The sequence below is a fragment of the Lontra canadensis genome, unplaced genomic scaffold, assembly GCF_010015895.1.
Source record: "Lontra canadensis isolate GAN:19392208 unplaced genomic scaffold, GSC_riverotter_1.0 scaffold58, whole genome shotgun sequence".
Taxonomy (NCBI): domain Eukaryota; kingdom Metazoa; phylum Chordata; class Mammalia; order Carnivora; family Mustelidae; genus Lontra; species Lontra canadensis.
The window spans coordinates 8,522,779-8,535,043 of NW_022631052.1; the positions used below are offsets into that span (position 1 = coordinate 8,522,779).

At 48.9% G+C, this 12,265-nt stretch overlaps 1 protein-coding gene across 1 annotated transcript in view; it reads right to left on the reverse strand.

Moving 5' to 3' along the window:
• The window catches only part of IFT81 (intraflagellar transport 81), a 219,413-nt gene that overhangs the window by 386 nt on the left and 206,762 nt on the right, over positions 1-12,265 (reverse strand). The gene's annotated exons all lie outside the window — the stretch shown is intronic.

Consider the following 12,265-nt stretch of genomic DNA (forward strand, 5'->3'; position numbering starts at 1 on the left):
AGTTGCCCAGTTGGAGAATTTGGGACTATGGAAAGATAATGGAAATCTGACTTCATGGGAAGTAAATTATAAATTTACTCACGTATGTGAGTCTCAGGATTTGAAAAACCATGTTGACCTCATTCCCTTTTTCCATTCTCATTTCTGATCACTATCTGTGATGTTCAGTTTTATGTGTTAACGTGGTTAGACTGTAGTCTCCAGTTATTTGATCGAATTGAGTTATTGCTGTGAGGGTATTTTGTGGATGTGATTGACATCATACTTCCTGATTTTGAACTACAGTACAAAGCTAAAGTAATCAACATAGTATTCTATTGGCATAAAAACAGACACATAGACCAATGGAATAGAATAGAGAGCCCAGAAATAAATCCACACATAAAGGATCTACTCATTGGGGCGCCTGGGTGGTTCAGTGGGTTAAAGCCTGTGCCTTGGGCTCAGGTCATGATCCCAGGGTCCTGGGATCGAGCCCCGCATCGGGCTCTCTGCTCGGCAGGGAGCCTGCTTCCTCCTCTCTCTCTGCCTGTCTCTCTGCCTACTTGTGATCTCTGTCTGTCAAATAAATAAATAAAATCTTAAAAAAAAAAAAAAGGATCTACTCATTTACAACAAAGGGGCCAAGAATATACAATCGGGAAAGGATAGTCTCTTCAAAAAATGATGTTGGGAAAACTGGACATTCACGTGCAAAAGAATGAAACTGGACCCTTCTGTCATACCATCTCTGAAAATAAACTAAAAATGGATTAAGGACTTATATTTAAGACCTGAAGCCATAAAACTCCTAGAAGAAAACATAAGGGGTGAGCTCCTTGACATCAGTCTTGACAAAGACAACAAAAGCAAAAAGAGGGGTGCCTGTGTGGCTCAGTGGGTTAAAGCCTCTGCCTTCGGCTCAGGTCATGATCTCAGGGTCCTGGGATCAAGCCCCACATCAGGCTCTCTGCTCAGCAGGGAGCCTGCTTCCCCTTCCCCTCTGCCTGCCTCTCTGCCTACTTGTGATCTCTCTCTCTCTCTGTCAAATAAATAAATAAAATCTTAAAAAAAAAAGCAAAAATAAACAAGTGGAACTACATCAAACTAAAGAGCTTCTGCATAGCAATGGAAACCATCAACAAAACGAAAAGCGATCTATGGGATGGGAGAAACTATTTGCAAACCATCTATCTGATAAAGGGTTAATATCCACACAAACAAAGAACTTACACAACTCAATAGCAAAACCCGAAACAATCCAATCAAAAAATGGGCAAAGGAACCGAGTAGACCTTTTTCAAAGAGACATGGCCAACAGGTACATGAAAATGTGCCAAAAATCACTAATCATCAGGGAAATGCAAATCAAAAGCATAATGAATTATCACCTCACATCTGTTAGAATGACTGTCATAAAAAAAAGACAAGAGATAAGTGTTGGCAAGGACGTGGAGGAAAGGGAACCCTTGTGCGCTGCTGATGGGAATGTAAATTGGTACAGCCACTGTGGAAAACAGTGCGGAGGTTTCTGAAAAAATTAAAAATAGAACTAACTACCATATGATCCAGCAATCCTGTTTTGAGCATATATCCAAAGGAAATGAAAAAAGGGTATTGAGAGTTCTGCACTCCCATGTTCATTGCAGCATTATTCATAAAAGGCAAGGTATGGAAGCAACAGACGTGTCCATTGGTAGATGAAGGTGAGACAGTTGAAATGAAAATGGAATGGTAGTGGAATGTTACTGGATAATTTTATTGGAGAGCATTATTATCCAGCACCGTTGGTAATGGTATTGGAATGATAATGGAATATTATTCAGCCATGAGAAAGAAGGAAACCTGACATTTACAACGATATGGATGTGACTTGAGGGCTTTACGCTAAGTGAAATAAGTCAGATTAAGACGAATACTGCATGATCTCACTTATATGTGGAATCTAAGAAAATGTCAAACTCAAAGACACCGCAGAGAATAAGGGGCTGAGGGTAGGACAAATGGGGAGAGGTTGGTAAAAGGGCGCAAACTTTCAATTGTAGGATGAATAATGCCAGGGACGCCTGGGTGGCTCAGTCAGTTAAGCATCTGCCTTTGGCTCAGATCATGATCCCAGGGTCCTGGAATCGAGTCCTGCATGGGGATCCCTGCTTCGTGGGGAACCTGCTTCTCCCTCTACCCTTTCCCCCTGCTTGTGATCTCTCTCTCAAATAAATAAAAATATTTTTTAATAAAAAAAGATGAATAATGCCAATCTGAGGATATGATGTATAACATTATAGTGGATAACACTATACCGTGTCATTGACATTTGCTGAGAGTACAAGTTAAATGCGTAATATGAGGTGTGAGTTGATGGATGTGTTAATTAACTAGATGGGAGAAACCCTTTCACAATATACACACAAATCAAATCATCATGATGTACAATTAAAATATCTTAAAATTTTGTCAATTATACCTCAATAAAGCTGAAAAAGAACATCCATTGACTTCAAATAAATTTGTTCTGGATAATTTGATCCAAGCAGTTGAAGGACCTTCAGAGAGAGCTAAGGCTGACATGGGGAAGCAGAAATCCTGCCTGGACAGCAGCTTCTGTTCCTGCTGGAAAGTTTCCTTCCTGCCTGCCCTTCCTGGTGGCCTGCCCTAGGGGTTTCACATTTTCCTGGCCAGCCCCTACAATCACATAAGCCAGTTCTCACTACATATCTCCTCCTGGTTCTGTTTCTCTGGGAGCCCTGACTGAGGCAGAACCCCTCACGTGGGTCCTGGAGCTGCTAGAATGATCTCGCAATTTCCACCTGTGAGTCTTACCTTGTTGCCTACATCCCTGAGTGAGATGTTCTCCTCCAGGGGGGCCACTTGTCAAGTCTTATATCTTGCCTTCAAGATCCAGGCTGGAGAGCTGCTTCTGTGAAGACTTCCTGGCTTCCTCAGACGTGTGAGGGCTCCCTCCTGTGAATTCATACAACACTGTGGGTGACTACTCTCCTGGCCTACAGATCAGCTTGGTCTGTATGTGATGTGCTTTTTTGTGATGACCCTGCAAGGGTCAGAAGTGTGACTTCTGGGTCTTTGTTTCCCTAACCCTAATGGCTGCTCCACCCAAACAATATAGTTGGTGACATTATTGAAGCTCTACCCGCATAAGCAGGTGCCATCTTTAGTTTTCTGAGGCATTTCATTATTCCTGTCGCTTCACAAGTGCCAACATTTTCATGGTGTGGAGCACCCCCACCTGTATCCTGGGGCTCGGATATGCTGAAATAACACAAGAGGGGCTTTGGGAACACGACTCCAAATAGGGAATAAAGCCAAAGACCAGATTTTGATGTGAACCCACATAGGAGTTATGTACGTCAAGCGTCTGAGGAAAAAAAAAAAAAAAAGTCTGAGGAAAGGTCTATGGTCCAGTCCTCAGGCCAGATGCCTGCATTTTTTTTTTTTTTTTTTTTACTTCCCCTACCTGCAGGGATTTGAAACCTCTGGCTCCACGCAGGCAAAACCTGAGGGAACTGGACATCCAACAACCTGAGCCAAGGATCCTAAGTGGTGGTGAGGGGTAGGGAAATGAGAGCTAAAAGCTGGCGCCAGGCGGAGGAGGGAGTCCCCCGAAAGGGAGATTCCTGAGTTCTTCAATGACAGTCAGAGGACAGCCCAGACTGAACGCCAGAGGAAGTGTTAGGTGATCCCAGAGCAGCAGGCAGGTGGACACACCGTCACGGCGTTTCAGGCTGGAGTCTGAGGTGAGGAACTCGTGCAAATCCCTCTGGACTCCAACGCTGCACGTGACTAAGCAGCGAGCGCCTGCCTGTCCTCAGAGCCTGGCTGCACCTTCTGTCCCGGAGGAAGGGGGTTACACAACCTATGGGAGGTGACGATGCTTTCCTGTCGAACTCAGAGGCCTGCAGGCTCTCCAAAGACCGGGGTCCCTGTCACAAAGCTCAGGACATGGGGGCTCACGAGAAGTCGGGTTTCTTCTTCTGGCCCTCCTCCCTTTCTCACCTCCCATGAGAACAAAAGGAATGGAAACTTCTCTGGGCAGAGAAAGCAGGACGCATGGGCCCTCTGGCTGTGTGTGGCTCAGCTACTTCCTGAAAAAAAAAAAAAAAAACCAAAAAAAAACACACCAACTCTGTTTCCAGAAGGGCCTGAACTTGCAGACTGAGTTTCGGTGAAGGCAATCTTAACCCCGACCTTTCTTCTGAGGTGGGGCAGTGGTGCGTGGCAGGGGCTGAGGTGAGGGGTCGGAATGCGGACGCAGGTCCTCGAGAAGAACAAAGTTCTGCTTGGTACGTTGACTGCGAGACAATTTTCCTCGCTAATGCACCCCTGAATTATCTGGGTCCGGACTGAAATGCAAAATCTGCAGCAATAGGGAGCAAGAGCGAGAAAGAAGTGACAGCAAGAGTGACGGGCCACTCTTAGGGACCACTAATCGGTGTTTGAGAGGGAAGTTCAACCTCACTGGTGATCCCAGAGACCTAAACCCAGTCAAAGAGACACACCTTCCAGCGACCACACGGAGAGCCTCCCAAAGAGGATCTTAGGCGCGCGGGGAGTGCCCTCTGCCTTTCCGGAAAGGCGCTTGGTAATAAGTGACAAGACTTTGAAAAAGGATGAGTCAGTAATGTCACTTCTAGGAAATCATCCTAAAGAAATAGCAGGAGATGTGAACAAAGATGATTTCATGCAAAGATAATCATTGCTAAAAAAACTACAATCTTGGGGCGCCTGGGTGGCTCAGTGGATTAAAGCCTCTGCCTTCGGCTCAGGTCATGATATCAGGGTCCTGGGATCGAGCCCCTCATCGGGCTCTCTGCTCGGCAGGGAACCTGCTTCCCCCTCTGTCTCTGCCTCCCCCTCTCTCTGCCTCCCCCCTCTCTCTGTCCCCCTCTCTCTCTGCCTCCCCCTCTCTCTCTGCCTGCCGCTCTGCCTACTTATGATCCCTGTCCGTCAAATAAATAAAATCTTAAAAAAAAACAAACGAAAAACTACAACCCCAAACCTTTAAATGCCCAACAAAAGGGAATGGTTAATCACCGCAAACCCATATTAAAGAACATTATGTCGTCATCAGATAAGGCCAGTGGTGTAGGCAGTTTGATGAAACAGTGTGTGTGAAATCCCTTTGCTGGCCGGGAGGAGCGCCTTCACCTGAGGCTTCTCTCCCTTCTCTGTAAAATGAGTTTGTCAGCAATTACCAGGGACAGTTGCTGTGAGAATTAAGTGTGATCCTGGGTGTAAAGTGCTGAGCAGGGTCCCCGGCCTTATAGGACTCAATCAGTGTGAACAATGATATTTCGAAATGGACATGTCTTCTTTTTCAATAAGGGGGAAAAAAATCTGAATTTGTGCTATTTTATTTTTATTTATTTTTACTTTTTAAGATTTTACTTACTTGAGAGAGAGAGAGAGAGCACAGAGAGGGAGAAGCAGAGCAGGGAGCCTGATGCAGGGCTCGATCCCAGGACCCTGGGATCATGACCCGAGTTGAAGGCAGACGTTTAACAGACTGAGCCGCCCCAGCACCCCAGTTTGTGCTATTTTAAAGTATTATGTCAGAGGGATTTCTGACAAAGTGGAACACAAAAACACGTTCAGTATAAAAGCTGAACACAAACAATAGGTGTGCATACGGTTCCTCTTGCACAAATGCACAGACACACACTCAAATAAGTGGGTGTAATTCAGACACGCTTCAGAAGCCACCTCAAAATTTCACCAGGAATTGAGCTGTGGACTGTGGGGGACTTTCGTTCTCCCCTTGATACGTTAGGACATTGTCAAAGGTTTCTACAGTTGGCGCTTTACAGTTTTCGAAAAGCAAAAATGTTCAGAAGATTCCGGATCTGGGGAGGGGGTGTGTGCGTGTGGAACACAGAAGGGAAAACTGTGACCTCCAGCCGTGAGCGGCCCCGCCGTTGGTGTCATGCCCCCACGGAAGGCCGAGTCACCCCTATGGGGCCAGGGTGTCTTGTGAGATATATAGACCAGGGTCAGCCCGGCTCGTGAGGCACAATGGCCTCGGCAGACCTTTCCGGGGAGTGGGCACCCTGCCACCAGGCCTGCATCGTAATGAGATAATGTTTGTGAAAGCACTTTGCCGGAGAGAAAACTCCACCCGATAGGTGATTCAGGGCTCATTCGAGAGAAAGGAGGCTCTCAGAGCACATTCCGTTAAGGAATTTCACACTCTGCCTCCCCGCCCCCCCACCCACCTCTTCCTTTTTTCTCCCTTCCCTGAACAGAAATATATTTAGTAACCCTATCTAAACGCTCTTCTTTCCCTTAATTTGATTAAGGGGTTAGGGGAACGAGGGATGAAGTAGGGGCTGCGGAGGGGGGAGCTGGAGCTGGAGGGGAGATTAGAGCAGCTGAATGGCTATCTCAGGCCGAGTGGTGCCTGAGTGTGGACAGGACAAGGGCCTCCAGGTACTTAGTACAGAAGCGCAGAGGACAGAGGGAGGGAACACTTGATCACGGAGCACGCCTCTCTGAGGGCATGAGAACCGAATCAGGGAGGGTCAAGCCTTGAGTATTAACTGGGAGAACGGGGGACATCTCCTAAGGGAGGTGCTGGCTTCTCTCTGAGTCCCTTCTGGCTTCCTGGAGAGGTAGGGTCTTCAGATCCTTAAGAAGTTCCAAGAAGCTAACATGTGGGCAGCTCCTGCTATGTATTAGGTACTTTCACAGACGTCAGCCTTTAGGTACTTTCACAGACGGGTACTTTCACATTCGGGTCTCCTGAATCAAAAATGATTCGGGAGAATCATTTTTGCCTGGAAGCTGGGACTCAAACCCAGCTGGGCCGCTTCTGCCACGCCCCCCAGCACACGTGACCTCAAGGGGGAAAATGATAACCGTCAGTATGTATTTAGCTCTAGGTGCCTTAAACAGAAGTGGTTCTATTTAATCCTCGCAATGTCTCTATGAGATAGATACCATTAATGGCCCCACTTTACAGATAAGCAACCTGAGGCTTAGGGTAAGCAATTAAGCTGAAGTCACGGGGCTGGTAAATGGCAGAGAGCAGGGTCATCCTGAGCCTGGAAAGGTAGAGGAGTGCTGAGTCGGAGGCATTCCCAGTAAGAGAGGCCCATAGCGTGTGTCTCCTCCGACAGTCTAGTGGCTTTTCAAGGACAGGGACCTTACCTTGTTTGTCCTGCATTCCCAGCCCCGAACACAATGCCTGGAACAAAGGGAATGTTTGCTGCAAGAACTAGTGGTACTTGATAAGTTTGGCCAAATGCGTCCCCACTGGGGGCCAGCTCGGTGAGGATTAAGTGAGACATATTTGTCTAGGGATTTCCAAGTCTAAAATGTCACAGTGCTGGGCCTCAGCAAAAGGCTCTGTTGGCAGTGGGGATCCCTGCAGGAGGCTTTAAAGGTGACCAGGACCTTGACAGTGGGCAGTCCCAGGGAGAGCGCCCCAGCTCCCCTTGTGGGTTGGATTCAGCCCGGACTGACAATAAGGGGGGGGTGTCTGGCACACGCTCCCCACTAGTTCCTTCCACAGGGACATCTCAAGGACATCTCCAAACTCCAGGGGATAAAACAGTACGGAAGGTGGGGGTGGTTTGTGGGAAGAGTGCCATCTGGGCAGCTCAGAAAGACAGGGGAGAGGGCAGTGAATGATTAGTGGTTTAATTAACAGGGACCTAGGACCCTTCTAGAAATAGGTTTGAAAGAACAAAGGGCAGAAATTTATTCTCTTCTAGAGAGGACAGGAATCCTCCAGGAAGGGACCTCAGGCTTCAGCAAGAGTCTCCCATTGATTAATAAATACCTCGTGGCCTCATGGCCCACCCCAGCTTGAGATGAGGCATTCAGGCTTCTCTTCCTTCTGTAAGCCGTGAGGAAGGCTACCAAAGGGCAGAGAACAGAAACCGCCACCAATCTCCTGGGCCAAGTCCAGGGCTTTCTGGCCTGTATTCAGGGAACCTCAGCCTTTCTCCCCCTCTTGCAACAGTCCTTGGTGTCTTTATGTGAGCTGCTTATTAACCAGGGGATATCAGGACACTGGGAGGGGATTGCTGGTGCCGGTTGCCAGAGAGGGTAATTCGGCATCGCCGAGTGGAGCAAAGCTGATGTGTGTCGTCTGGGACAGACACAGGCAGGCAGAATGGAACCAAAGTCTTGCCAGAGCATCACGTTGGAGGGTCCTGTGACCTGTGGGTGGCCAGGAGGCCCCCAGGGTTCACTAATCACACGGCCCCTCCACAGAGTTCTGTTGGCGGGGACAAAGGATGATGGATGGCTCTGAAGGCAGGAGCAGGAGCCCTAGTTGTGGGGGGCAGGGCATGGCACTGGATCACCACTGCTCCCCTCAGAGCAACAGATGGGCTCTTTCAACGCTGTAGGAACTCCTCTACCGCCTTCCTTTTCCAAAGAGACTACTTTTCAAGAAGAGGCCCCAAATTCAACAGGCAAATCCTGGGCACCCTCCCCCCTCACTTCCAGTAAACTGCTGCTGACTGTTCCAGTCTATAGGATCGCTACTGACAGGCTCCAGCAGCCAGCTGACCCCGCTGAGGTCAAACTGTGGAAGCAGAGCCCCCCCGGGCCACGGAGATGGTTCTTGATCCAAGAGCAGGGAATGGCTTCCTGCTGGGTCTAAAGACACGCGGCTTAGCCGGGCTTCAGTTGGGCCGCAGGGTGACCGGTCTTAGGTTTCAAGTTGGGATCAGTTGCCTGAGGGAAATGGTTGGGGAAACTCTCCCTCTTGGCTCCTTTCCTCATGGAGGATGGCTAAAGGAAGAGAAAGCTTAGAGCTGCTGAGCTGGGGTTGGTGCCTTAAAAATAATGATATAAACACAGCCCAGAAGTCGGCCTGTGGACTCCCTGACGGGGACCAGACGAGAAACACTGTCCTGACTTACCCCTCGGCCCGTGCTCTGCCCTCATCTATCACCTCAGAAACTAAACAGCTTCCTCAGATGGCCCCGCGGAACATAAATCACAACGGCCCTAGCTTCCAAGAAACCTGTCCGCAAGTGCAGCCCTCCTGTTTCTTCCTCCTCGGCGCTCAGAACAAGGGGGCCTGGCAGGTCACATTCACCAATGACCGTAGCAGGCAGTGGCTCTGAGCCTTGGGCCTCACCCACAGGCTGGGGGTCTGTCATGTCTCCCTCACAGGTGTGAGGTGCAAGTGAAATGAGAGAATGCAGGTGGACACGTCCGTGAACTTCAGCGGCGGTGTCCTCCTTCCATTGGCGGAAGACCGTTCCCGGGCCCGGAGAAGGAAAACAAGCAAACACCCGTTTTAATTCTCTTCCCAAACAAGAAGGGCTGCGGGCCGGAGCCGTGATGATTTCGTAAAGCCCCAAGCTTCTTTCCCTGCTCGCTCTCACGCCAGATTTGTGCCAGACTGGTTTATGCTTGGCGACCTCAGTGACCTCCAACACATTGAGATTCTCACGGGGAAGCCCGGTGGATACCTAGACCCAGCTGGAGCAGAGACAAATTCAAACGCTCTGGGGTGGGGGCAGGGGACAGTGAAATACAGTGTGAGAAATCATCACAAAGAATGTTTGTTCCAATTCTGAGTGTCTGAAGAGCTGTGGTTCTCTCAGAGAGCCCCCGTTCCCAAGACAGGCAGGAGATCTGGCTCACCAATTCTTCCTTTCACGCATATTTCCACGATCGCGTCATAACGTGTAACATGTCTGGTTCTCCACCGAACAGGTAAAGACATGACAGCATTTCTGTCTCAGAGCTGTTGAATGCCAAAGCCTTTGCTTCTGCTCAGGTGTCCTAACCTTCCCTGCCTGGGAACTGGATCTGGGGTAATGGGTGACCCAGCAGGCACAGAGATGACAGATTTCTCCATCATGTAGCAACAAGGGGACAACCTGGGGCATCTGGCCTGGCTGGGAGGGGCACCCTTAAGTACACCGACCTTTGTCCCTGTTTGCTCTTGGGGAGGGCAGGCCCTGCCAATCCTGTCCAACTCTTCTCCGTGTGTGCCTGGGACTCCGGGCTAATCAGAATGTTCCCGGGAACCTGAGAAGGCTTGACCCTGGTGGGTGGCAAGCAGAGACCTCTTGAGGCAGTCAAAGGGCGCTCTGAAACTTGTTCAAGACACGGCAGGAATGGGGCTCGGAGGCGTGTGCGTGCTCCTGCCCCCAGAAGAAATCTCTTCCCTTCTGGCTTTTTCCCAGCCAGAAGGTTTATAATTAATTAGCCATCTGTCCCTCCAGAAAACTCTGTCTACTCTGGGACACTGCTTTCTTCAAACCACAAAGAGGCCCAAGGGAACATATTAGAGGAGAGTAGCCCCGAACCTGAGCTCAGCAGGGTTGTCTTCCTCGTTAAGGGCTCATCCTCTGAGGGGGGAGACACTCCTGTGTCTGCCCTGCTCATGGCCAGCTAAGTGGTCGGCCTGAGGAACCTGCATGTCCTTTCTTCCCACGAGGTTCCCCAGTCCTCTGGTTCCCCAGGTTGGACATGTGGAAGGTGCCACATGCGTGTCTGGTGTGAAAGTGGGGGCACTCTCTAGCCCTTTCATGGTGAATCCTCCTGCTTTGTCATTTTTTCTTTCTTTCTTAATTTCCTTGAGTGACGCTGCTGGGGCTTGAGGCGAGTTGAGCCAGAAAAGCAACTTTTTTGGAGAAAAGTCTGAGGGTTTTCTCTTCTAAGTGGGAAGTTAGGTCCTGGTTCCCTATCCCCTTCACCTTATGGAGGGCACTATGCCTACCGTTCCCTTCCAGCTGGCAGGGGAGCCCACGGTCAGAGAGAAGCATCTTTCTCTTTCACAAATAAACAAATCCAATCCATGTGCTAGAGGACTTAGGGTATATTAATAGCCAGATATTTTGTTTTCCTATTCTGGTGCTTATCCCCTTCCACTAGTATGAAAGATAAGAGAACACAAAATGTTCTCCACAAGCCACCCTTTTCCCCTCCCCCAGAGACAGGCAAGCCAGGGGGCGTGAGCTCTTCTGTTTAAAGCCATTGCTGATGTACGAACTCTGAGAAAATAGACTTAAAAGTTTATACGCGGTCTCTCTTGGCTACTGTTCCTGCTCAGAAAAGAAACTCTATATTGTTTAAACCCTGCAGGCAAATGGGTTGCAAGGCAACCTTCAAACAATAGAAAATACCCCAAACTAAAAATAAAGGCCTTAAACGATGGAAAATGTGGCGGTGCTCTGGTGAAGTGATTCCAAAATCTGGGTGAAGGAAAATGTCGTCAATGAGGCCGTGCTTATGGCGCTAACCCCTTCGCCTGCTTCCACCCTTCCTAAATGAGCTTATTATCAGACATATCGGGTCCCTCTTTTTATGCCCATATTCTTAGTCCTTTCCACCATCACTGACACCTTTGACGGGGAGAGGGGTCAACAGGCCTGTAATATCAGGCCACCTCCTGTCCTAAGGAAAGTTCCACAGACTCTGATCAATGCACTTCCCCAACGGCTCTGGGCCCTGAGGCCCAGAGAAACCCAGGAAAGGTGGGGGTGGGGTTCGACATAATCACCAGGATCCTTGGCCCGGGAAGGCAGGAGGGTCTGCTAGAGAAAAGTGTGACCAAGGCTGGGGTGGCCCACCCAGAAGACAGAGAAGGGGCCATGAGCCAAGGAGCACGGTGGCCTCCAGAAGCTGGAGAAGGCACGGAGTTAGTTCTCCCCTGGAGGCTCCAGAAGGAACACAGCCTTCCTAACTTCTGACCTTCCAAAATTAAGAAAATTTTGTGTTGTTTTAAGCTCGTGGCAATTGGTTGCAGCAACAATAGGAGGCGGAGACAGCAGCTGAGAACCTGGGGCTCTTGCACAAGAACGAGAAGCCTCAGGTTATTTCTTGGGCACCGCACTCTACCTAGAACCTCAGACAATGGTGTTTCCCTCCGGACGTACTTTACCACAGACGACCAGACCATCAGAGGGCACGCAGTCAGCTGGGCTGATTAAACAAATAATCAAATAAATGCACATCAATAAAAAAGGCTGTTGCTTTTTTTAACCCACAAGGTGGCTGATCAGTGTTTTACCCCATAGAAAGACTCGAGCATCTGGGACATTGTTTTCTACCATAACCTGTGGCCCGACCAGTGTCACTCAAAGAGACATCAGACCAGAAAGGGAAAATGAGAGAAAGAAAAAAAAAAGCACCTCTATTCCCCACTTGAGGTTGTTGGCTAGAAACTACCGGAGCATTTCCTAGGCTTCTGTCTGGAAGGAAAGGCTCTTCTTTCATGAGCAGGCTCGCCTTATTTATTTATTTATTTATTTATTTTTCCAGTCTTACTCTCCTATCTCCTTACTTCTCCTATCTTCTT